Source organism: Delphinapterus leucas, chromosome 13 (assembly GCF_059928025.1).
Source record: "Delphinapterus leucas isolate spDelLeu-1000000601 "Yukka" chromosome 13, BTC_Dleu_Yukka2, whole genome shotgun sequence".
Taxonomy (NCBI): domain Eukaryota; kingdom Metazoa; phylum Chordata; class Mammalia; order Artiodactyla; family Monodontidae; genus Delphinapterus; species Delphinapterus leucas.
In genome coordinates this window covers 71,076,090-71,103,247 of record NC_143141.1, presented here as the reverse complement: position 1 = coordinate 71,103,247, position 27,158 = coordinate 71,076,090, and the positions used below count along the sequence as shown (strand labels likewise).

The window sequence follows — 27,158 nt, the reverse complement described above, 5'->3', positions numbered from 1 at the left end:
ACTGTGTTTCTCAAGAAAACCCAATTACATGCAGTTAATAAACACATTTCATAAACAAAAACAAACAAAACTATACCAACACTGTAGAATGGCCCTTAAAGGTAGGAAGAAGGAAAAACCTTGCTCCCCAAGAATTTGAAGGACACACCCAAGAGTGAGCGAGAGGATTCGGAGCTGGAGCAGGGACTGGCACTCGGCTGGCTGGATGCCCACCCCCAGCAGCAGCTAGCTGGGTGTCTGCCACGGTCTGCAAGTGAAGCCACAGTAGATGTCCTGTGCATTGCCCATGTCCAGCTGCCACCAGCTGTTGAGGCTAGTGGGGCTGTGTGCGTTCCAGCCCTTGTGCTCATACCAAGCCCAGGATAAGTGCCCGTCTCCTCTGCTAGGCCCATCAGTCTCATTTCTACTTTTGTCAACATCCTGCCAACAGTCTTCCAACTCAGAAAAGGTCTTTGAAGCTAACATGGCTCTGCCCATGGCAGAAACACACAAAGGGTAGAGAAACAGGTTGAGAACTTCAGAATGTGCAATAAAATGGAAACCCTTCCAATGTTCCCAGCACTGAGGCATTAAAACAAAATCATTTGACAATTATTTGCCTGGATCAAGAAAGTGAAGTCATTTTTGGAGCAGCCACTAATCTTAAAAAAAATGAGTGTGATTTGATCTGAGCAAGGAACCAGAGCACTTGAAGATTTTGCTGCTGGAGGCTCCGCACGTTCATGAGGTATGGACAAAGACTGGAGGGTGAGTTATGGGTGGGGGGGTGGGCGGCGCAGCCACTGTGAGCATTTGCAGAAATGGTAGTAGTTGACTAAGTTAAGATCAATGATTTCCCTGATTACCTTACTTCCTCCTCTGGCAATCCTGGTCTCCGTCTCAATTTCTATTCCTATCGGCCAGAAAAATAAAGATTGTTTACGGAGCTGAAATAACACCTGCTTGGTTTATCTTATTTTAGAAACAATAAAAGCTAGGGAGTTGGAGAGATTAAGGAGGAAAAAAATCAATTGTATTCTTTCATGTTGGAAACATTAAAAATAAGTCACCCTGCTCTCTGCTGTAAGGCCCAGTTTGGCTCTCCATTACACAGGGCGATTTCCAGTTTCAGCCTGCAACTTCCCAAGGTTTAAACTCGACTGCACTATAACAGGGTGCCCTTGAAAGACTCTAAGAAACTTTTTCTGGTCAGTTTTTGATAATTCCAGGCCATGAATTTGATGCTAAACATGCCAAAAGAAAACATTCACTTTTGGCACTAACATCTAAACACAATCAGCAGTCTGAATCTGGCTAAATTCCTTTAAATGTTTTCAAAATGTTTTAAATCTTGTTACTTTGTAGCATCTTTGTAAGGAAGGCAAAGGAGATTTTTTTCCCCCCTTATACAGATGTGAGTGTTGAAACCAAAAAGAAAAAAAAAAGGATGAACTGACTGACCGCAAACCACAAGGATAATAAATGGTTAAGCTGGATTAGAATCCAGGTTTTCTGACTTCTAATGCAGTTCTCTTTCTACTCTGTCATACGCCTTTGCAGGATGCTGCCAGCCCAAGCATGGGAGTGGGCTTATCAGATAGGACAGCCAGGCCATCTAGGGTAATCATGAACAAGCATGGCAGAAGGAAGGATACAGCATTCTTTCTCCCCCAGATGCATCTCTCTGCAGAAGGATATCTGGAGCAGGACAGGGCAGTTTGAAGGGTGACCCATCACACACACACACACACACACACACACAAACACACCCCTCCCCTGCCCACCCTTACTGACTGTAGGCAGGATACCAGCCGCTCCCTGACTCAGTTTCTTCATCTCTGATGAGGGAATACCACATATTCTAAAGCAGTGTTCCAAAACTATACGGCAACGGAGATCTATTTTCAGGCTGAACATTTTTGCCAACCTATGCATGTTGTTAGCTGTACCTGAGTAGCCACTGATATTGTTATTAACCAGCAAGAAAAATGATTCTGAGTGAGTTTATATTTTTCTAAGCACAATAGCTTCCAAATTCATTTGAAGAAAAGTAGTATAGAATGTGCAGGAGAAAACAGCTCCTCAGTCTAAGGAGCTGCTGGGAGCCAGTATGGATATGAGAAGGGCTCTTCTATCAGACCCAGCCCCAGAGCTGGTATGAAGCATGTATGACTGGGTGACTTTGAGCTTGGCTGCCTACGAAGGAATGTTTATGAAGTTTCTCCTTCAGTAGCTTCTCTAACAGCACTAACTTTGGGAGGCAGAGGTGAGGGGATCGGTGGGGAGTAGCAGTGAGGGACCCTCTAGCAGTTTCCCACAATGAAGTGATTTCATTCTGAAACTGGCAGCCAACATCACTGTCTGTGGGCTGTTGGCTTCTTAGCTCCAGCTCCCCTCAAGGGACCAGCCTGCTTCAACCTCAACCCCACACTCAGGGGCCCTGACTCTCCAGAGGGGAGAGGCACTATATGAGGGCCCAGGCTGCATCACAAAACGCTTTGGCCAGGAAGCCCCAATGTCTCAAACACCCAAACATCCTCGGCTCTGTTCTGAGACAAAGCCATTGGTTGGTGCTTTGAGGAAAAACACTGAGGTCTGGGGGAGGTGTTCTCCAGGGACCTATTTTACCACGACACCTGTCTGCAGACTATCTCAGGGGACCGAGATGCAAAGGACACATGGTGGAAAATGCTAACCTGACATCTTCCTTCTCCTCAGACTGGATCCTGCCTATAGAAGACGGCTGGGTTTCAGAAGGGGGAAGTGGGAGACAGGAGCTGTCCATTCCTGGGTGCCTTGACTCTGCCGGGCAACAAACTGAGCACATGACATTCCTTCTCATGTAACTCTCTTATTAACTTCATGAGGCACATATTAATACCCACCTCCCCATTTTGTACAGGGGGAAATTGAGGCTCTGAAAGGGTAGCTAACTTGCACAAGGTCGCAGCTGGTCGGCAGAAAAACACCGAGGCATGGCTGGAAGCCTGTGCTCTTCCTAATGGATGTCCCCACAGAGAAGAAAATGGCAATGAAGAAGGTTTGGGACCCTCATGGTATCTATGACATATCGTCGACCTATGGATTACTCTTCAGACCTGCCAGTTCCTCCCTTTCCACCAGTGCTAAAATGACTCAAAAAGAATAATATGTATACATTTTGAAAAGTACATGCAAGGAGGCTGCTGTTAGCCCAGATCCATCTCAGTAGTACTGACATAGCATGGAGCCAGAATGCTAATGACAAAACCTAAATGACACACACAGGACAGATAGGCTGCAGAATCTGAGACACCTGGCCCACATCTTCAGCCTCCAGTGCTCTTCCCCCTCTTTACTTGGCTACCTGCTGGTCTCGCTTCAGGACTCAGCTCAGAGGCCCCCTCCTGGAAGAGGCCTTCCCTGACCTCCCAAATGCTCTCAAGGGCCCCAAGACTTTTCCTTGACAGCCCTTTTCAGATTTTCTACTTCATCATTCCTAAGTGCTTGTGCAGTATCTGCCTTCCCAGCCAGGCTGTGAACTCAAAAGGGAGCCAGGACCCATCTGTTTCTTCCCCACCACATAGCAGACCCTTGTAAATATATGTTGACTGCTTTAGAACTGCCTTGGGACTTTAAGAGAACAGAACTAAGCCCTGTATGGAAGTACAGTCCATCATTTATTCATTCATTCATTTATTCTTCAAATAAGTGCCAGATACCGAACTGGGATAACAGTGAATAAGAACAGCAAGATGAACCGTTTTGCAGGGCAGAAATAGAGACACAGATGTAGAGAACAAACGTATGGACACCAAGGGGGGAAAGCCGCGGGGGGGTTGGTGGTGGGATGAATTGGGAGATTGGGATTGACATGTATACACTGATGTGTATAAAATTGATGACTAATAAGAACCTGCTGTATAAAAAAATAAATTAAATAAAATTCAAAAATTAAAGAAAAGAAGAGCAAGATCCTGCCCCCCAGGAAACTGACATTCTAAGTGGGAGAGCAGACCAGGAACAAGTAGGATAGATATATAACGTCAGGGAGAGGTAAAAGCTATGATGACAAAGAAAAGCAGAATGGGGGCTAGAGAGTGTCAGAGTGGTCAGGGAAGGCCCCTAAGAAGATGGCAGCTGATCAGAATCTTGTATGCATGGAGGTCAAGAACAGCAGGTGACACTGAAAGAAAGAGGAGAGTTCTGGGTCGAGGATAGTATGGGTGCAAAGACTTTAAGGCAGGAGTCTGTGTGGCAGGGTCCAGAAAGGGCCAGGAGGCCACTGTGGCTGGAGTGAAGACTGGGAGGGGAGAGAAGCAGGAGGTGAAGTCAGAGGGGTGGCCTGGAGCATGATGATATAGTAACAGTGGCTGGTGCCAGGCACTGTTTCAGGTGCCCTAGGAGAGCCCATCATCCCCATTTTACAGATGACAAGGCAGAGGCATAGAAAGGCCAACTGCCTGCCCAGTGATATAAGTGGGAGAGTTGGGATTTGAACCCAGGTGGTCTGATTCCAGAAGCCAGGGTCTTGTTATACCACCCCTTTATGCCCTGTACAGAGGCTGTGAGATAAAATAAGGAAATATGGATGCCTAGTTACATCTGAATTTCAGATAAACAACAAGTAGTGTTTTAGTTTAAGAGTATCTCAAATATTGTGTTGGCATCCTGTGTTTGTTGCTGTTGCCATTGTTTTTTTTATTTTTTTGGTCAGGTCTGTCAACATCACCTGGATTTCTTCCTAAATGTCCTGAAATCCTTTAGAGCAGAGATCAGCAAATTTTTTCTACAAAGGATCATTTAATAAATATTTTGGGCTTTGAAAGCCACATACAGCCTCTGTCACATTTTTCACTAGTTTTTTTTTTTTTTTCTTTTTGTTTGCTGTTGTTTGTTTTTAACAATGCTTTGAAAACCATTCTTAGCACACAGGGCATGCCATCTGCAGTTTCTGATCCTTGATCTAGAAGGTTCTGAGTACCAGACAGACATGGTCTTACTTAGGTCTTGGTTCTTTGCACTCGAGAAAACTCTCGCAGAGTCCTAAGAGACAGTGTTCACACCTTACCCACAGTACTCTTATTTGGGGAGCATGAAAGGGTTGGCTGATTTTTGGTTCAACATTGGCTGGAGGAATGGTTGCCTGCTGGACTCAGGGTTGGCACTCACTTTGGCATACCGTGCAGTCATGGTTCCTGATTAACGAAGCACTGGACAAGCCTTTTCTGAGGATCAGTTTGTCCTAGTTGTGTCTGGGATGGTGATTTGACCGCAGGGCTTCCCTGCCCATGGGATGTTTCAGAGATGAGCGAGAGCTGCACCTTGTGGACCAAGCCTCCTTGGGCTCCTTTCTGCTCTCCAACCCTGTGTGTGTGCACGTGGAACCCTGCGCTCTCCTCAGCTTCTTCTTCTCTCCCCAGGCTTTGCTCCTGCCTTATTCATCACCTGTCCCCATGGGTGATCCCCTCCAGGCCTCTATTGCTTCTTTCTTTCTCCTCCTCCCAATTAAAAAGGCTTCAGTCAAAATACATTTCCTACTCCATCAGACCTTTAAGTCTCTCATTTCCTGGATATTTCAGATTTGCCTGGAAAAGTCTCAAAGGTAACGTCTTGTTTTCCTTTTGTTCTCACCATGTCTTACCAAGTCCCTTTGTATGCGTGGAGATCACTTCCTCTTTATATGCTTGGTGTACACTGTCGTAGAATTTAACTTCTCTGAGAATTAAAAGCCGTCTATCTCTCTCTCTCTCTTTCTCTCTCTCTCTCTCTCTGCAATCCACACTTCACTTTGCACATAATGAAGGCACTAGATTATTTTCCAAGTGCAGCTCTTTCATGTCCCATTCCCTTTCTCTGTGCTTCCAAGCTGTCTCCTCACTGCTTGCCAGCCTCATCTCTTTTCTGAAGTTAACCAATTTAAATGCAAGTCTGCAGGATCCTCACACAAGACCTTTTTCTTCATTATTGTACCTTCCTGTTCCTTGAAAACATTCATCATCCTTCACCTAACTTAGGTTTTCTGTCGGCCTTTCCATTTTTCCAATTTAGTGGCTGATTTAGCTGGTATATAATAAATAGTAAGTAATAATAAAACAACCAAGCAATACTATTGACTGAGCCCTCCACCAGGGACTTAGGAAGTTCTAGAGAAATAAAAGATCCATGGATATGCATGTGTGTGTGCATGCACGTGTGTGGGGTGGAAGGAGAGGCATGTCATTTTGATTTAGTCTTCTAGGGACAGGATATAGCACAGGAGGTCTTCCTCTTGATATCCTCTCTGGGGAGTTTCCAATGTCTGACTATGACCAATCTGACTGTTTTAAATCAGAAACGCTCTATGGCTTTTGGACAGGATTTTAAAATCATAATAAGAAAGGTGTCCCTAGTTTCTATCTCTCTTTTCTATAATTTGGTCCTCTGGGTTACATGATCCTGTGGAATTTGTAGCTGGAGAAACTCATTAGTGATAGGTACCATGTTGAATGATCTGAATATTTATTTAACAACAGTGTGGATGAAAGTATTAATAAGTCACTGCTTCCAAAGTCAAAAGCCATTGTCACATTAATTCATTTGTGCACATAAGATGTCCACTGCTCCTAAGAGTGCAAATAAGAGCTTTGCCAATATGAATGTAAGACATAATTACTCAACAATAAACACACTGTACACTAGTAACAGCTGTTATCAACAGCATGTTTGAAACCAAAACAAAGGCAGTACTACAGGATTTTTTAAAACCTCTGCCTATCATTCTCATGGAGGTAAAGTCAGAGGAAGTGTGACTAAGCTAGAAGTATTTTACTCAGCCACCATTCTACTCCTGCTTTCAGACCAGGCAAGATGTTTGGCCTCATTCTGTCTAGCCAGAAAGTAGGAAGATGAATTCTAAAAGAGAGTTACTTAGAAGATCTTCAGGACAGGACTATTCATTGGTTATGTATCAATTTTATGTTTTTTTCTTGTTCATATTAGAGAACTAGCTTTGATAATTGCTTTACTCTGGCTGTGAATTTTATATCGGCCTTCCAGATAAATAGAAGTCCATATAGCAATGGCTGATCACCATTTATACTGAGAATCTTGTCTGATAGCCCTAACTGTGGGGGAGAAAGTGATGGTAAATGTAGTTCATTTTGTGAATTTCTGTAGTGTATATATATATATATATATATATATATATATATATATATATTTGGTATTTTCCATATATTCACAAGGGAGCCAGCACAATTCAAGACAAATGTGAAGTAGGCAAAATCTTCCCCACCCCGGTTAATCACTGCCCCCGCACCCGCCCTGCACACACACACACGCACACGCACACACACATATATGTTCAGCCTGTCTCAGCAGTCTAAGTGACTAACTTGTGTGAGACTCTTGGTTCCCGTACTTATTATCTGAGTGACCTCAGGCAAGCTATTTCCCCCTCTAAGTCTCAGTTTCTTCATTTGACTATGGGAGGGGGGGCGATAATAATAGTATTTGCATCCTTACTGGGTAAGGATGAAGTTGGAAAATGCACGTCATTCTCTTGGCTGCCACACCTGGCACATAGTAAGGGCTTACTAAATGTCAGGAAGTATTATTATTGTTGGCCAAGCTACCCCAGTGCAGAATGCACCGAGGCCCACCCTTCCTGGAGATGTTCCAAACACTAGACTTCAAAAGCTAAATGGACCCGTCAGATTCCATAAAGCCCTCCCTTGTGATCTTTGCTAACTAGTCTGACCTCTGACCTGGTCCAGGTGAGTGCCATGGATTCATGAGTTGCCCTGTTTGACTGGCATTTCTCTCTCCTGCAACAGGCATTATAGACACAAATGCTGGGATCCCTGCTCAGTTTTGTTTAGAGTTGAAGGAGTGCTTGGTACCCTGGAATGCAGACAACTCACTAACCTTTAGTAAGATCAGGTGAGCTGTCTTCAACATGCCTCATCATGCCTTCGTCTCCATCCTGGAACTCTGAACGCACCTCTGACTGTTTTCATGCCTGCACCCCTCCAAAGCCTCACAGTGCCCCCGCCTTCCCTTCTGCTCTAAGGAAAGAAACAACTGCTTGTGGCTGCAGGTTTCCCAGAAAGTTCTGGTGAATTATCTCTGCAGCTCTAATCTGCCTTCCAGGGACACAGGGCCCACTTTCCGAGAAAGAATACATCCCCTCTCTTAGCAACTGTTGCTACATTGTAGAATCCAGCAGCTGCAGGGTGACTGGGCCTTAGGGGCCCCTTCCCACTAAAAAAGGATGAGCTTAGGGGACAGACACAGGGCTTCATTGCTGGAGAACTAAGAGAACAGGCCCCATTTATAAATGTGGGAGGTAGCTTGGCAGAGAGGAAGAGTAGGCAGACATTTAAGGCAGACAGATGAGAGTAGAGCTCCTAGTTTTCCCGGCCACGTCAGCCTTCCTGTGCCAAACGGTGGCAATAATAAGGATGAAGACTCTCCACCGGAAAAGCAGACACTCCTGAGGAGTATCTCCCTCCTTCTCAGCTGAACCTGGAGGGCAGCCTTACTCGGGGGAATGCAGAGTTACACTCTTCCTGGAGAAGTAAATCCTTTAAAGGAACAAGGAAGAGCCAGCACTGTCAAGCAAAACAGAAATAGATTGGAAATGATTTCCAGTGGAATTGAAGCAAAAACTACAGAGCTGCCTTCCCCTGCAGCTGTCTGCTGGGGACTCACTGGGGAGTCCCTTGGTGCCCCCATTAAAGAGACCGGTGGGCTTGTCCTCAGGTTCCACACAACCCCAGGGAGAGCGGCACGTTTGTGAAACAGCTCGCCCTCTGTGGATGAGAGGAACCCCCCCAGACAAAAACAGACTTCTGGATGGGGTGAGCAGTCTCTTCCCTTGGGTTCCAGTAATGAGTCCAGAAGTTTAGAAGGCCTTTAAACAGGAGGCAAGGAGAACACAATGCATATTTAGTACCTAATTTAGACAGTTCACTTAAAAATCAAAAAGCATTCACCTCTACTTAAAAATGGCCCGTTCTAGGTTAAATTCTTAATTATTCTGGAAAATACCAATGAGAAGCTGTAAATATAGGGTCGGGGAATAATCACGGTCTACACAGTGTAAGTTCAAGTCAGTCGGTATAGGGGGAAAGAAAATCATCTGCCTTTGACATTAAATCCACCTGTTCTTTAAAGTCGTTTTTCCCTAGCCGAGGATTTTACATTTGCTATGACCAAACCAGCTCCAAAACCTTCTGAGTTTAGACAATACTTAATCTGAACGTCTAATAGTTCATTCTTCTCTAACATCAGTGAACACTTCCATTAAACCAAAGTTATTATTATCAACATTATGAGACCCGACAGAAGCAAGCCCATTGTTCAAATGAATTGACCTCTACTACGATTGACCTTAACATTGCTCAACTGCTGGACAGTCAATTATCTCATGATCTCCCTTCAAATGGGCCTCATTGCTGAAATAACTAATCCATTACAGAGGGAAGGTTATTTTAATAGCTGAGTGGAGAGTTGCATTTTGCAGTTGCCTCATGAGTATATATTGTGGAGCAACTTATAGACCTTGATCTACCTGACAAGAGAAAGCATCATGCCAAATCCATGCTGCAGGAGAGAGAGAGAGTAAAGGATTAGTTAGGACTCCATTGTGACTGAGATGGTGTCAGTGCTTAAAATATAGCAGTTCTTGGAGATGCACCCCACTGTGTCTCTGAACTGTGAAGCAGAAGAGGAAATGGGAATACAGGGAGGCTTAAGCAACTAGCAGAAGGCACCCAGCCACACAAGCAGCCTGGGGTGGGGGGAGCTCTAAGGCCCTTCCTAGATCCAGAAATCTATGGCCGTGCCTCAACAATGGTTCTGGAGTCAGGTAACCTAGGTATAGGTCGTGTACCACCACTATCTGGCTGTATGACATTGAGCAAGTTGTATACTTTTGCCAAACCTCGATTTCTTCATCTGTATAATGGGGGTAATGATATCCATTATATAGGGATGCGTTGAGGATTAGATGACATATAAGGCACCAGTCTCGGATCAGATGCATAGTAGGCCCAACTGGTATTATTACAATGATATAAATAGCATTATCTCTTTCTAGGCACTTTGAGAGTCAGCTTTTCCCCCAGAGATGTGACCCTTGAGCTTCTCTCTGCTTGGATGGAGATCTTGGCATTGGGAGCTTCAAGGATAGGTATTTTTCCAGGCCATGAATGAGGTCTAATAAAATAGGACAGTTAATAAAAATGAGCGCTTCATAAACCAGGAAATTAAGTGTTTCCCCATCAAACCAAGCTCAGCCCCCATGTTTATTGGATATTGGAGACCCAGGTGCCTCTGGAGGAGCTCATAGCACCTCTGCTGCAGGAAACCAGTTGGCCCTGCCTGACAGGTCACAGGGGGTAGCAGAAGGGTGGAGGGTGCTACCCTGTTGTCCCTTTGTATCATTTTGAAGGCTGCACTCCATATTTATTGATGATTTGTCTCAGTCCTCTGAGACCCCTGAAATCTTAACCCACGTCCCCTAGCCCCAGGACACCAAAAGGGAGTCTTGGCTCCTATTCCTATGTAATAGGACCAGGGCCAATTTTCTGGGCTGGGGCCAGAGGGGAGGAGGGGTGGGAGCTGTAAATGGGCGAAAAAGAAAGAAAGGGGAGACCACTTACAAGAATCCTTCAAACTCCCTCCAGTACCAACTTATTTATTTTGCCCTCACAGCCACTCTGGGAGATGGAGATCACTAATCTCTAAGGGACAAGTGAGAGAACAGGGACCCGAGACATCCTGTAACCTCTGTGTGGTCAATCATGAATAGAACACAGCTTTCCCTCAACCCTAATCCAATGTGTCCAGTCGATTCCCTATTAGAGGTTAATCCCTTGACTTCTCCATGCCAGTGAATATACATCACCAATATAATTTTAAAATATTTATTTATTTATTTGGCTGTGCCAGGTCTTAGTTGTGGCACGTGGGCTCTTAGTTGCGGCACGCGGGCTCTTAGTTGCGGCACGCGGGCTCTTAGTTGCGGCATGAGGGCTCTTAGTTGTGGCACGTGGGCTCTAGTTCCCTGACCAGGGATCGAACTCACACCCCCCACATTGGGAGCGCGGAGTCTTAACCAAAGTCCCCACCAATATAATTTTAAATAGCCATATGATATTCTATTGTATCAATGCATAGTTGACTCAGTGGAATCCATAACAACTCTAACATTTGCTACTATAAACAGTGCTATGGGGAACAGAACCGAAGATAAATCTGTGTAGACAAAGCAAGCTCAAATTCAGAAATCTGACCTTCTCTATCTCTTCGTTGAACACCTAGGATGGACCCCCATGGATCTCCCACAAAGCCCAGCTCCTTCCTAGTGTGTTCAGTGCCCTTCAGGCTACTCTGGACCTCTCAGACCTGCAAGCTGGGCATTTAAACTTACACAGTGTAGGTTCCATTCTCTTCCTCAGCCACCAAGAATCACTCCATATACTCCATACAGGCTGTGCCTGTATAGTTGTGCATAGTCTCTCCACTTTCTGAAACTTTCTTCTCATCCTCTGCTCATTCTTCAAGACATATCCCAGGAAGTCGGTGCTTTCCCTGGGCTTCCCAGCACTGCACACACATCTCTGTTATGGCACCTTAACAAATGTCTATGATCTAAAGTTACATATACCTGTCTCCAAAACAGGACTGTGAGCGCTTGAGGATCTGATTGGAACTGAGTCTTCCTCATATTTATATGCAGAACAACAAGCATCAGGCTTAGAGCAGAGCTGGAGCTTAATAAATGATTGTTAAATAAAATCCTTTATATAACTCACCTGCAACACCTCACCTCAACCTTACTTTTGAATAAGAAGCATATGACTGTCCTTGACAGAATTGGAATACATGTCCAGGGGAAGAGGAAGAGATCTTTACTGCCAGGTTCTGGGTGTGGTTCCTAACTAGCCCAGAGCCCAGCCTCCAAAAGGCTCTTCTGGAAGCCACTGTACACCGTGGACTTCTGAGACTCCTGGCTCTTGGATGAGGGCAATCCAACCCAAAGAGGGCAGAGGTGACTTCCCTAAATTCAAGGGTTCTTCCAGTAATAATGACATCAGTATAGTTTACTTTTGACAGTGGTCTACATACATTAATAATGAGAACCATGGCTAACATATAATAGGGTCTACTATGTGCCACGGACTGTGATCAGGAATTTTCATATAATTTTCATTTTTCATTTGATTCTCACAGTAATCTGATGAGGTATTCACTAGTATTACCCTCACTGTAGAGACAATGAAGTAAGATATAGTTTAAACATTTTAAGTAACCTGATTAAGGTCACCCAAGTTATAAATTGCTCTGCTTCCCAATACCTTGGTGATTCTTACTTCAACTTTTTAAAGGCAGAGCAGGGATAGATGTCAGGAGACAGTCGCTCAGCAGGGTAAACAACACGGTCAAGGCCACATAGCTAGATTAGGAGACCAAACATTCCAGTTTGCCCAGGACTATTGCAGTTTTAAAATGAAGCATCCTATGTCCTGGGCAAACCATCAGTCCCAGGCAAACCAGCACGGTTTGTCCCCCTATGAGGAAGTAGAACCCAGCACCTCTGACTCCTGGCACAGCACTCTTTCTATCACAAACTATACTTTCTCTCTTCATAATGGAAGATGAAGTCATTACAATGCACGTATTCATTTTTCCTGGGCCCTTAGTGAAACAGGCATTTCAGAATCTGTTTATAACATCAATCACTTGGGCTCTCAAGAAGCGACAGACCCCAGCTGGAACTGTTCTTTCTAGTACACTCCAGTGATGAAATACCCAGTCTCTCCCCTGCCTCCTTCCCCTGCTCAGCACACCTGGACTCCTGCCACTCATCTGTATAATGTTCCTAGCACCATCTGGCCCAGAATCTCGTGTCCTGTCAACAGGGATGTCAAGCAGGCAAGATGAAAGGACATAACTCCAAGAAACACTGCTCATCTTCTAGCCCCAGTCTGGGGGAAGTTCTGACGATTACTCATTAGGTAGCTACAAGAAGAGAAAAATGACTTGTTACCATCCGGCTGTCAGTTGGTGCCTGAAGCAGCCTTTGCTAATTCTTGTTTAAGCAAGTCTTCTGGAGAGGGTCCTAGGACTTTCAAATTAAGGTGGATTATAGGCTGGAGTATCTCAAGGATACTCAGGGAATTTTCATGATTTAGAGACCTGATGACAGCTGTGGCAATGTCTGTGGTTCTGCCAGCAGCCAGCACATCCTCTCTGTGTAAGTGGCAGAGGGGACAATGGACACATTTAGCAAAGGGAGCCAGAGCTCTAAAGAGCCTAATCTTCACATCCAGAATCTGAGCCAGCCTTCAGATTCTGAGTAAATGTGGGCCTAATAAATGGTAATTGAGCCACTCCAGGAAAGTCTGATGGCTTTTTGAGAAATAAACTTCTTCATGTCCTTGTTAGGACATCTACTCAGTATGCTTTCCTAGTATAAAGCAAGAAGAAACTGCATAGAGAGAAAAACAGCTTTGATAACATAAAAATCTACTAATTTGTATGTCAGAAGATGTCAAAAGTAAAAAAAGAAAGAAGAAACCAAAGGAAAAGACACAACAAAAGTTTGATTACATTGATATATAAAGTTCTTGATAATCAATTAAAAATTATAAACCTGAGAATATTAAAATGGGCAAAACTGAACAAGACAGTGATTTTAAAAATAGTTACCCAATAGCTAAGAAAAGTAATAAGGGGATAGTTTAATCAAATATGGAGATGCAAGCTTAATGAAATTTGCTTGTGAAATGCACACAAACACATGCACACACACACACAAGAGTACAAGGGACTAGAGAAATAGTCTCTTTTACCATCAGCTGGTGGTACTAAGTATGAGTGCAACTTTTGTGTTCAGCAGCTTGATAACAGGCATTATGATCTTTTAAAAAGTCCTTTTTCCATAACCCAGTAAAGCATTTGCATAAATTCTAAAGAAATAATTAGAAATGGGTTAAAATGATATTGTAGATTATTAATTAAGCACTATTTATAATAATGAAAAAATTTTAAGAGTCTAAATAGTTTAAAATACAAAATCCATCTACACAGTAGAATTTTACAATTATTAAGAATCATGCTTTCCAAGGAAATTTAGTGGTGTAAGAAAAGCTCACAATGTAACATTGAGCATAAAGGCAGTGTGTATATAAATTGTATTCAGTATGATTCTAAATTATGTGTGTGTGTGTATTTGTATATATACACACAACAGAATATGTTAAGGTGGTGGGATTATCAGTGGCTTCAAGTTTTTTATTTAACTTCTCTCTAGTTCTCAAATACAGAATGACCTTGTATTACTGCATAATCAGAAAACAATCTTTCATATAAAAGAAGGCAAAGAAGAGTATGGAAAGGGGCTTGGGCCTCTTCACTTTCGTCCTCACCCCAGCCCTTCCTTTTCTTTACCATCTACAGACATTGTATCTCTTTGTTTCTAGGCTGTCTTCACCTCCCTCCATGTCTCTTTTCTGATAAAGAGAGAACAAGGAAAGTTTATGATTAGAACCATCACTTCTTTCTTTAGCCACTGAAAGGCCAATCGTCAGAACCAGACCCCCTATGGTTGGAAGGAGGAAAACAGCACCCAACCATAAGCTCCTTGAGGGCAGAGACTGGGCCCCCAGTCTCTGAGCCTCAGCACCTAGCCCCGTGCCAGCCAGGCCACTGAACTGACCTCAGCATAGGTGCATTTCAGCACACGCTGTCTCTCACTGCTAAGTACCAAGGGCTATTGAATATGTGGGATGCATCTCTTCCTTCAGCGGAGCTCCCTCTTCAGAGGAGACATCAGACAGATTTACAGTGAACTATAACACACAAAAAGAGGTACCATGAAACAAATGTGCTCTGAAATGCTGTGGGAGGAGAGGGGAGTGTAAACTCGCAAGGACAAAGAGAATGAGAAAGTAGACAAGAGCAACAACAGTTTGGAAACTGGACAGCAAATGGATGAGTAGACTAATATTCAATAACAGATCTGAGAAAGCTGTATCCTCAGCTGACACTGTGGAGGCCTAGAAGCAGCCCCATTTTCCCAGCAGAACCCCTCAAAAGGAGGAGGAATTGACTCTACTACCTCTGCAAATGTGGGAGAGGAGGGGAGCTAAGTAAAGAAGCTTGATCAAATTCCACTTGAGAAGCAGTGGAATCCCCAGCAGGAATGAAATGTGCATTTGCTATCTGGACTGGGAGAGATGGAGACCCACTGGTCCAGGGGACACCAGGCACAACTAGAGGAAGAGGGAAGAGTACTGGACACAGGGGAAAGAGTGGGAATTTACATCTTAAATGCCGAGACCTCCAACCTTCTTCCCCACTGGGTTTCCACAAATGTAGCCACCAGACCTGTACCTGTAAGCAGGAGACTGAGAGGGCTTTCCTAGGGGGATATGAACATGGTAAGCAGAAAGACCTAAAGACACTGATATCGAAGTTCTCCAGCAAAATAGTCCAGCCACAGCATACAGTGAAGCCCACAGGTAACAAGCCTCAATGGCAAGCTCAGAGCTTCCAGACAGCATTGAGTGCTCTGCTCTTAATAAGAGCAGAGACTAGAGTTCACAGACACATGAGAAAAGTCTCTAATGTGAAATATGGAAATCAAATCACACAGGACAAAAGCAACCTAACAGGAATCATTGAAACAAAACATTTTATATTCAAAATATATTTAATAACCTGAAGATACAAAACAAGATATACTGCATTTATGCAAACAAGGACTGGATAATATAGAAAAAGAACACTAAGAGAATAAAAAAAGGGACTGATGAAATTTATAATATTATGGTAAAAATGGAAAAGTCGACAGAGGGTTATAAGATAAGGAGATAGAAAAATAGGACAGAAAAGAGGAGAAAAGTAAATGACAAGTCCAGGATGCCCAACATGCAAATGATAAGAGTTCCAGAAAGAGAGAACAACACAGACACAGACACAGACACACAGACAGACAGACACACACACACACACACACACACACACACACGCAAGGGAAAGAAATTAACCACAAAATAACTCGTCAAGGAAATGCGTCTCAACTGAAAGACTCAAATTTCCAGATTAAAGGGGGTTCATACAGCAATATAAAAATAAACTCAGAAGGCACAGTGTCATGAAATTTTAAAACACAAAGGGCAAAGATATAATCAAATAAACTTCCAGAAAGAGAAAAGCAAAACAGATCCTATTCCAAAGACTGTGAATTTGAAAGGCTTTGAACTTCTTGATAGTGCAAAGCTAGAAAACAATACCGGAAGCTAGAAAACAATGGAGTGATGCCTTCAAAAATCTGAAGATAAATGACTCTCAACCTAGAATTCTATACTAAGAGAAACTACCAATCAAATATGAAGGTAAATTAATGGCTTTGTCAAATATACAAGGTCTCAAATATTTTATCTCCCTGTATTCTTTCTCAGGACACTACATGGGGATATGTTACACCTGAATCAGCAGGGTCCCCGATGCCAGGGTGTAACCCATCCAGTTCAGAGCAGGGCAGAGGGTTCCAGGAGAGATTTCTTAAAGAAGATGAGATTGGCAGGTGAATGAACACATGTGATATGTAGAGAAGACATTTAGAAAACTGGCAGAGAGTATGGGGTTGAAACAGTGATAAATTCAGAGGAAACTAAGCAAATATAAAAGGATATAATGTAATCTAAATGTAAATGTAAAACAAAACAAAAATAAAACAAAACCCCTAGGGAAAATAAAAGGTTGTGCATGAAAGGAAAAGTAAAGGCTTAGCCATGAATCTAATTTGCATTGCCATAAACACTGAATATTGACTTGAACAAAATTAAAAGGTAACACTATAGGGAGAGTGGAGGGAAAAGAAAGGCATGGCTTGGCATGTCTAGTAAACAAACGATCAGGAGCAGAGGACTGCTGTGTTCACTGACAAGACTTGTTCACCATTTGCCTTTTTAAACTACAGGTAGGCACAAATTTTGATAAAACAATAGAATGTAAAAAAGGAGTGAATCTCATTTTTTCGAGTGCCCTTTCTTCTCCCAGATCATAATAGTGTTTTCCTATCTGTTTTTGTGTTCAAAGCAGAGGACTGGCTTAACATGCAACATAAGGGATTTGGGTTAGACATGGAGGAAAAACTTCTTTCTCTTAAGAGCTCCAGGAAAATGGGACTCACCTAACAGTGTGCTGGAGTTTCAACCTATATCTTTGTTGTTTCATGTTTGTCTTACCTGGTAACATAAATAAAAATATCAACCACCATTGATGTTGGAACTCTACTCCTTTGTTAATTACAACCATATGTTGCCTACAAATTTTTTTAAATTGGCAAAAATCAACAGAAGCATTCTGTGAGAATCAAGTTAAATTTACAAAGAAAAAATATTTATTATTATCTGTAAATTGTGCACTACATATCTTTTATATCAGTAAAATATACATTAAATGTGTGTGTGTGTCTATGTGTGTGCGTCTATACACACACACATTTTTCTTTTCAGAGTACCAACGGTTAAACACTTATAGGCACACCACTGGACCTACAGCTATTGCTCAGGAATGAGTAAGGAATAAGGAAGTCTGACTAGAGAAATTTAGCCAAAATGATCCCTCAGGAGCCTGCATTCTTAGAGTGACTTCTACCCTCCCCTCTGTTCTTTATGACTTCGGAGAGGAAGCCTCTGCCCTTTGGGAGGGTTTAGCTCTGACTTCATCAGTTAGTACCTTGGTAGATTTCCCCAAAATGCATTGTCATTGATGCCCATAGAAGGCAAAACTCACTACACAAGGATGGGTAAAGATGGGTTTCTTTGGTATAAAATTAAGAATTATTGATAACTGAAAGACTCATTATTTTTCAAAGCAACACAAGTAACACATTTATCCATTGGGATGGATGATGGAAATGACAGCCGAACTATTTATTGCATTAAGCACTATGCGTTTTGGGCTGAATTTTGTTTCATGGATTTCCTCATAAAATTATATTATTTTCAGAAAGCATCATAGAAAATAAGAATTTAAAGAAGAAAGAAATTAATTTAGAATCTCGAAAGGAACAGGAGAAGGAAGAGGATCTGTGAAGACCTCTTTTATGTGAAGACTTCTTTAAAGAGAAGGTCTTAGAACTAGGATGGCACTGGAGTTATAAAAATCTTGGGAAAAATACAATTTGGTAGGATAATATCCAACTGAGAGCTAATCCTGTTGATGAAAATGTCAGAAAAATATAAATCGGGTGCCTGACAATGCTCAGAGCAACTGAAAGCAATGCACAGTGGTGGCCAGAACAACACACCTCTGGTTAATGCCACCTCCTGAAATGGCCAGGTAAGGTTTATGTTATACTATCTTCAGTGCTATTTACAAACAGGATACTTAATTAGTGTTCATTAAATTGGTACAAGTGACTGTGAACTCATTCTCTCTGTGTTGCTCTGAAATGCCCTGACGGACACATTTCTCACTGAAAGGAAAGCTCAGCTCTGAGGCAACTTAATCTCAACCCCTCCCTGACATCTGCAGACACACATGCTCCAGATAGATAAGAATCAACTGTCAAGTTGAGAGTTTGGGGTTCTCATGCTCTCTGGCTCCCCATCTCCATATTTATCCACTTCATAACCATTCTGTGAACCCAGGGCTTTGGCCTCATATCTTCCATCCTGTATTACAGTTTACAGAGTGCTCTTACATACATTCCCTATTTCAAGCCGCTCAACAATCCTATGACAAGGGCAGAGCTGGCAGAATGCCCATTTTCCTGAGGATGCAACCAGGATCCCCAAAGGTTAATGCCTTGACCAAGGTCCCAGGGCAGAATCCAACCTAGGATTCACTCGGTTGTTTTGGCTTCTAGCCCAGTGCTTTTTCCAAAAATGCTGACATTTGGACTCTGAGGTGAGCCTAAGAGATAAAAATAGAATGCCACATGGCTGATAAATTTCTTCCAATAAAATACAAAAGGTACAGCTCTTCAGGCCAAAAGACAAATAGAAAAACTGGAAACAACAATTAAATGACTTCGGTTGTGTATATATGGACTCTCTTTGAAAATGGACAGTATTAATTGTACTCCCAACAAAAATCAGTAGATGAAACAAGCTTCACCAAAGAGTTGCCAAAAAGATGATTTCAAAATTCTGACTTGGTGATGGGTTAATTTAAATTTACACAGTTAATCATTCTATAATTGAAAGAAGGGATTTATTTCTGGATGTAATTAACTTGGATGTTCATGTCAAGCAGACAACTAGGTTCTAAGAAGATAAAAGATGGAGACAAGAAAAGAAAGCCAGATTGAAGATCTGAACAAGGCAAGGGAAAAGATCTTTTATTTTAATCATTGAAAGTGTCAATAAGCACATGGCCACCTTTGACTGATTAAAAGACAAACCAAAATACAACATGATGCTTGGCAGAAAGTTATAAAGGGGAGTCATAAATTAGATAGGAATTTGGACAAAAGGGCTTTTAAAATCCTTTCTTACCCTCAGGTCTTGCTGAAATCTGTGAGCAAAACCATTCTCTAACTTGGAAGTCAGGGTAATGTTTCACTGAAGCTGACTATTTCTGTTACCAAAACACTTGACCTAAAGCAAAGTGACATAGTCTTGTTATTTTGCTAACCAAAGAAACTGGAGATAGTCATGCCACTAGGAGAGAAGGAAACCTCTCCCAAGTAGCTGAATACCACATGGAAGAATGAGATGGAGGACTGAGATGTTATATCCCAAACCTGTTACTCATAGTTGGAAACCAGTTCCACCATGCAAGATATGAGTAGTCTCCCTCCCCTGCAAAAAAGCCAAAGCAGAGAGAGAGAGAGAGAGAGAGAGAGAGAGAGAAAGAAGGGCTCCATATACCTTTAATGGACGATAACACAGTGGTTAATAGCTTAGGCTCATCTGGATAGATTTCTTTGTGTTCAAATCGTTGCTTCCCAACTTACTGAGTGACCTTGAGACAGTTACTTAATCTGTAAAATAGGGATAATAATAGTACTGATCCATAGGCTATTGTAGGATTAAATTAATTAAGTAGAGCTGCTTAGCTTCCTGGCTGGAATATAGTAACAATCCAATGAGTATGAGAATGAGCAATTGCTGTAATTCAAAGTTTTAGTGAGAAAGTGTTGCCTTGAAGGAGAACCATAAAGGTTACGACAAGAAAAGTGTTGGCCTCATAGGGTGTTTCAAAAATTCTTGATCATTTTGAAAAAGTCACATGATTTTCAAAGACTAGAGAACTCCCAGACACCAAGACGTGGATAAACTCAAAACAGGTCCTAGGTCCTAGTTTGTGTCAAGCCCTGGAAGCCAACATTATTTTCATGATTCCTTCAGGGCGCCGGCTGTGCCAAGGTGGACCTAGGATTACTGGTGACCTGAGTAGAAATGCCTCAACAAGTGGAACCCCGAAACCAGGTTCTGGTCCCCAATCTACTGGTAAGTGGCTCTGTCACTGGGAGGGAGACACAGAGCTGGGACCTTAGTCTCCTCATCTAGTCTCAGGAATGAGTCTCCTCAAACCACCGCAAGGGCAGGACGAGGGTGCATTGGGCAGGGTCTGACTCCCCAGTGATGTGCCCAGGGTACCAGCAAAGCTGGGGCTCACACGTGAAACTCGCATTTGCTATTTTAAAGCAAAGATTGAAGTATTCATTGATGGGAGAACCAGAATTCCATGAGACTGTTCATACCTGTCTTACAGCTTACTGTTATTTTACCTTTAGTTCTCTGGCAGGACTGGACAAACGAGCACACCATAAAACTCTTAGAGACCAAGGTCTCTTAAAATCATCACCCAGCCTAGAAGTGGGCACCCACGAGGTTAGTGGCAGCGGCTTTACAGAGAAGGAGAAGAGGAGAAAGGGATGTCAAGGAAGTCTGTGTCCACTCAGACCTTCCCTCTGCGCCCTCTCATGCCACTATCTCTTTGCCTGTCTCTGGGTTCCTTGGTCCTTCTGCCGCCCAGAGACCCCAGAGTCAGAGTTCCACACTGCAAATTTCTGCTGTATTGCTTCCTTTCCATTCCCCAATGTAGACATTTTCTCAGTTCAATATATCTCAGAGGGACAGTTATTAGAATAGCCCAAAAGATGAGGGAGCTGACTGGCCGTTCTCTTTTTACATGCCTGCAGATCACTGGGGGCTCTTGTGAAAGTGCAGATTCTGCTTCGGCATGCCTAGGCTGGGGGCTGCGATACTGCAGGCTACCGAGCTCCTGGATGATGTTCGTTTCTCTGGTCCTCAGGCCACACTTTGAGTAGGGAGGCACTAGAGGCCTTTCCAGCTCTGACTACCCTAAGCTTGTGAGCTCACCCAGAACCATCTCAGACAGAAGTTCCCAGAACATTCCTACAGGCCCCTTGCTTTCCATGCCATCCCTGCACAACAGCCCAGTCTTGCACCTTGTAAAAACAGTGAACTCAGATGCAGAAGGGCTCCAGTAGCAGGAGGACACCTCAACTCCAGGCACAGAGGTGTCACAGAGGAAGCTTACAAACGTGCCAGAATGACTACACTGGGTCTTCAATAGTTCCAGTTATCCTCCCTAGGGGAGTCCTCAGCAAAGGATAAAAAGTCTAAAAAAACCTTAAATCATTTGCATTCACAGTACAGGGAATACAAATATATTAAGATGTGCCCCACAGTCCTTGGTGTCAGGTGGCAGAGCTAATCACCTCATGGTGAATCAGATCAGCTTGGTGGCAGTAATTTAGCCTCCTTTAAGCATCACTGTGGACTCATATGTGAGGATAAAAGACTGAAAACACTCTCAAACAAATAAAGAATGCCTTTAGTGGCTGGACGAGGTTCCCAGGAAGGGCCACTGTCACTGAATAAACTTCGGCACAAATGCTAGACTTGGAGAAGACGTCCTCCCACCAGAGTGAGAACAGGCCAGATTGACAGCACGTGTGCATTTCCGGACAGCTCAGATTCACTGGCTTTGAACACGCAAGGTTGTATGTATGTGCATGTGTGTCTGCATGTATGTGTGTGCAGGTGTTTCCACTGGGGTATGAGCACACGTGTGTGTGTGTGTGTGTGTGTGTGTGTGTGTGTGTGTCTGTTGGGAGGGCAGCAGGAGCAAGGCCGGGAGGAAGAGGTAAACGTACTGATCCTTTCTCTATAAAACGGCTACCATCTCCTTAACAGCCTCCTCTCTGTTTCCCTGGAAAAGATGACACTAAAACTCTGTCCTTCAAAAACCTAACAAATATGACTAGGAAACAGAGTCTACTCTTGTGAGGTGAGGGGAGAGGTTTTGATTATGACATTGGCACCCCTCCACTCCCTGCATGTCCTATCACAGGTCTTCCTGTCTGAGAGGACTTGGAATAAAGGAAAGCCTTGTGGTGGTCTGACTGGGCTCTCAGGAAGGACCAAGTGGAGATGATCTGCCAGCATCCTCCCATCAAGCACTCTGCACACCAAGGAGGCTTAGCTCAGGGCCGGGCTGGCAGGGCTAAGCTCCCTCTATGATGGTGGGGTCAGGCCAGCTTCCCTACCAACACCCACCCTGCTTCTCTGGCTATGACTTATAGACATGGATAAAGCACACCTTCGAAGACCTTGAGGGAGCTCTAGAAAAGTGGCCTCATTGGGGATTAAATCAGGTCTCCCCATTCTAATTCAAGTCAAGGATCTCCCCACACCTGCTCCATGGACTCCTGAGCTGAATCCACACAATTCTGTCTACAGATTCCTCAGTGGGTGTTCCTAGTGGTCACCCAAGCATTAAATTCTGGAAGAGAAGCTCTCCAAGGAAGCCAGTTCTTGGTTTAGCAGATAATACATCATGTGCTAAATCACTCAGGAAAGTGCCACCCAGTTGTTAGAATAAAGAAGGTTTAATTGCTAAATATTGGGCTTTAAAAACCAATCAAGTGTGGAAGGTAACTTTAATTAGACAGAAGAATCAGATAAACAGAGTGTAAAAAGCTTACTGTTTGAACAGCATGTATCTCACCGTGCCTTTATTCTCCAAGGGCGTGGAGTCAAAACAGAGATCAGGCCTCTGCTACCCACTTTGGCACAACTATAAGTAAAGGGGACAAGTATATCACTTCACTCACACCCAGAAACAGTCTTTCATTTATGGGGCTTTTGGATAAGACTCCTTGATCTTGGGAATGCTGAGAAACAAATACCCAGCATCAATTGTGGATCAAGAATCCCAGCCCTGAAGACAATGGGTATCGACTCGTGATTTCCACATGCACACTCAAAAACACAGACTGAAGATTATCAGTTGACTTGCAGTCAATACTGTCTAAACACTGCATCTATCTTGGAAAAAAAAATTCAAGACATGTCACAGCCCTTTTCGACTCAGGCATTTCAACAACGTTCAGGATCTTGTTCTGTGCCCTCCTGTCTTCCGTTGAGTTGAGAATGCCAGGTGATGAAATGTTCACCTTCTTACTTCGTCTTTCACAAAGCTCATTTCCTGAAGCTGTGAAGGTGATGGATCCACCTCAGTGAGTTCACTGTGAAGCCCTTGTGACCCTCACCTACTGGAACAGCTTTGAACTGCATGGCTTGGGCCTCCCACTCACTTGGGCATTTTTAGAACTAAGCATAGAACAAAAATGAACTTTTCAAACAGGAAAGGAATGCAAAGTGCTTAGGGCTGGTTTTCAAAGGGCAAAGTTCATTTTAAAAGACTATTGGTTGGGACTAACTGCAACATGACAGGTTCATGTGGGGTCAGGAGCATGCAGGAGGGAGCCAGGTGTGGAAAGCTAATCCTTGGACACCCAGGGGAGATCTGAGCACCAACCTCGGCTGAAGTGAATGGTTCACGTTAGCACAACTGGAGGACTGTAGCAGGAACAGATGCCACAAGGAAGAGCCCACGTTGCTTGAGGAAGGTGAGGATGGCAAGAGATTCTTCAAATGCATCCAACATCCTTTCCATTGACTAAGCGTTAACCTTATCATCACATGGAAACCTAAGTTCTAATTTTTAAGATCTGTTTCTTGCGTACTCAGCAAAATGTTTTTTGATGACTTTCTAGATGCTTAAGTGTAGTTCGAAGAGCAGGCCAGGTAGGAACTGACTAAAAATATGCCAAGGCAGCCAAGCATCATCTTCAGAAAAGATAGAACTACCCCACGCTCTGTTCTCCCCCTTTACTCACTCTTAACAGAAGTAATTTCTGTGTATCTACTATGTGTCTGGCTGCCACCAGGGATGAAGGAAACAGAGATGATTCTGATACTACCCTCAGGGAGTTCAACGTGTAATGAAGCACAAACATACATACAAATACTTAAAACACATCCACCTCCTTCTGGGACTGAGCACAAATGTAGCACTTTGTTCTGCAGAACACTACCCTTGTTTTCCGTCCCACCTTCTGCCTTGGCAGGGCCAGTCCCTCAAAGAAATATATCCCATCATGTAAGCTTTTGCACAAATCCTGTGCTCCAGAGACAGGTGGAAACCACTCTCTAGGCTTCTTCCAAGTTTACCAATAGCTGTAGCACACCAGCCTCCCCACTCTCCCATGGGCCTTCCAGGTCAGAAACCGGGCTCCCACCTCCAGGAAGGAGAGAGAATGTGCCCAAGGTCACGTAGTTGACACGCTAGGCACACTTTTTAGAAACAGATCGTCTGCAAAGTGCAAAGCAAACAAACTTTCTCATCTATACAAAAATGACACTGCCTACTCATTACGACGGGTGATGAGCTGTATTGAGTTTTTTCCCTCATCTCCTATCCTGTGACCAAAAGGTTGTAAGCCATAGAATATTAGACCCAGCCAGGTTTCTCGTGGGCTCTTTCCTCTGTCCCCTATTTCACTCCACAAAATAGACCTTTGCAGGGCTTCTTGGATTTGTGAATTGCCCACAGGGAGAATTCCTCCTTGACAAGAAGCCGATGGACCCATAGGCGGGTCCACCGATAGGCCTGGGTGCAGGCTTCTAGAGCTCAGGAATAGGGTTATTCTTGAAAGAAACACATGTAATGAAGTGGAGCAGGATGACCGCTCGAGATAATAACTGATGTGCTTTTTATTCCATATATTTCCACTTACCTATTGACACCCACCTTTCCCCATTCACTGCATCAGGAAAGGGGTGACAGTAGTAGAAAAACCAAGAAAAGCAGTTGAAATCTAAGAGCCAAAACTTTTGCTTTGCAAGAGCCTAGGCTTTACAATAGCCTAATACCTGAAAGGTTGGAGGTTTAAACAAGGGATCCGGAAGCTAGCTCACAAGTTACACTCTCGCGCCCTGAAATTAGATTAGGACTCTCTGGAATTGTGCTAGAGGTGAACTAGAGAGAGACAAAGAGGCTTGTGGGTCAGACATGAGTTTCTTCATGGGACTCAGTCCAACTCTCTGTCCAATGTCCCCAAGCTGGTCTGCCTACAGCCTGGACTCAGGATCCCAGCAACGCTTGCATTTTCAGGGACCAGAGGAGTAAAGCATTTTCCTCCCTCCACTGCTCTGCCTTTCCTCTCTGTGCCCGCCCAGCATGTATTCTTCTCCCCATCCCAGCAGAACCCCCTCCTGGCCTCAGAACAGTTCTGTGCCTGTCACCCTTCCCAGCCTTCGGCAGTCTTCTAGGACAGGAGACCAATTACAGGGACTACTTTTAGGAAGCCGAATGAGAGCCACGACCTGATTTCCCATCATCCATCAAGTCATAACAATTCCAGCAGTTTGGGTTTGAACTGAACCGGTGACCTGCACCGGAGTGAAAGGCTCCAAACACAGTTATCGCTCCCCAGAGCAGCCTTCCACGTGCCTGTGCCTCTCACCTCGCCTGTTTGAGAACACAGACAAATGAGCCTTCTTGACGTGTTTATGCCAGTTCTGATCCCCCAGTCCTTACAGGCCCTTGTGCAGAGTGCCCTCCAACCACATTCTGGATGGATGTCCTGTGTAAGCCATCCTCCTCAACATTAACAGTACTCAAAACAGCTTTAACATCAACACTCCTGCTGCCTTTGATGGTAGAGGCCTTGGGCTCCATTTCCAGGCTGATTCAAAGAAATCTGAGCCCACGCAAGACATCTGTCATTACTCAAGGGCACTGACTTACAGATAGCTGCTGCATTCTAGGCTCCCCATTTTTTCCTGCTTTTTTCTCAGGGATGTGATTTTCTCTTTTCAGCATCATAATCAATAGTTCATATCAGGCACCACTATGCTAAACTGTCACCTGACATTTAGTGTTGATGTTATTCTCCTGGATGGAACACAATTTTCTCTCTCTTCAATGCCTGGAATATTGAAAGGGCCTAAGCAACAATGTCCAATTAGGTGTCAAGTCACAGTCTTGCTATAGAACTAAGAAAAGAGAACACAGCCTCAGCTGCTCCCAACTCACCACAGACCAATGAAAAGCAAACTCAATAAGTGTCAACTTGTCTCATAACAAAAGCCCATTTATAATTGAGAAAGCAGACACACACAAAATTAGATCAAAGGCCCACCACTTTTCATTCATGATGTACTATCCCTGCTGAGCAACTGTAGATTTTTTTAATGACTAAAAAATTTTTTAAATACCCCCAGTTCAACAACAAGAAAGTTTCAGGAGAAATCTCATCTGAGTTTTGCTGCGCCAGGAGATGAGCTGGTTTATAGCTGTTTTATCAAAGAACTTTGAAATATAAAATGCTCCTGAGAGGTTAGAAAGGAAAGAAGAAAAACACTGTCCTTTAGGGAGACTAAGCACTGTAACATCCCTCTCCCCACTAGGCTCCTTGGGGGTAGTCATCCCTCACGTGTTCACCCCCAGAGACAGAGTCATAAAGGAGCAGGTAGGCTGAGCATCCACCTGAGTTCTCCAGGGTTCCACTACCTGGTGACCTTGTATAAATGTCAATTTCCTTGGGCTTCAGTTGTCTCATCTGACACACAGGAGCTGGATCCAAGAATATCCAAGAGCTGTTTTAGATTTGAAATTTTATGACCCTTTGATGGAAGAGAATGGGAATACCATAATGTTAGATGTGAGAGGGAGCAAGAGAGAGAGGAAGAAATTAGGGAGTGAGGAGACAGAAAACAGAAAACCAGAAGAGCAGTGTAACAGGAAACAGAAGGGTAGACAAAGTGGGGAGGTAAGGACAAAACAAAGATGAGGTCAAAACAACTTTAGTTCTAGTAAACACTAAGGATAATGATGATTTCTATTTATTCAGCACCTACCATGCTGTA

At 43.5% G+C, this 27,158-nt stretch overlaps 1 protein-coding gene across 1 annotated transcript in view; it reads right to left on the bottom strand.

Annotated features, from left to right (window-relative positions):
- Nucleotides 1-27,158, bottom strand: part of LOC149747784 (ALK tyrosine kinase receptor-like) — a 493,479-nt gene that overhangs the window by 226,739 nt on the left and 239,582 nt on the right. The window lies entirely within an intron of this gene.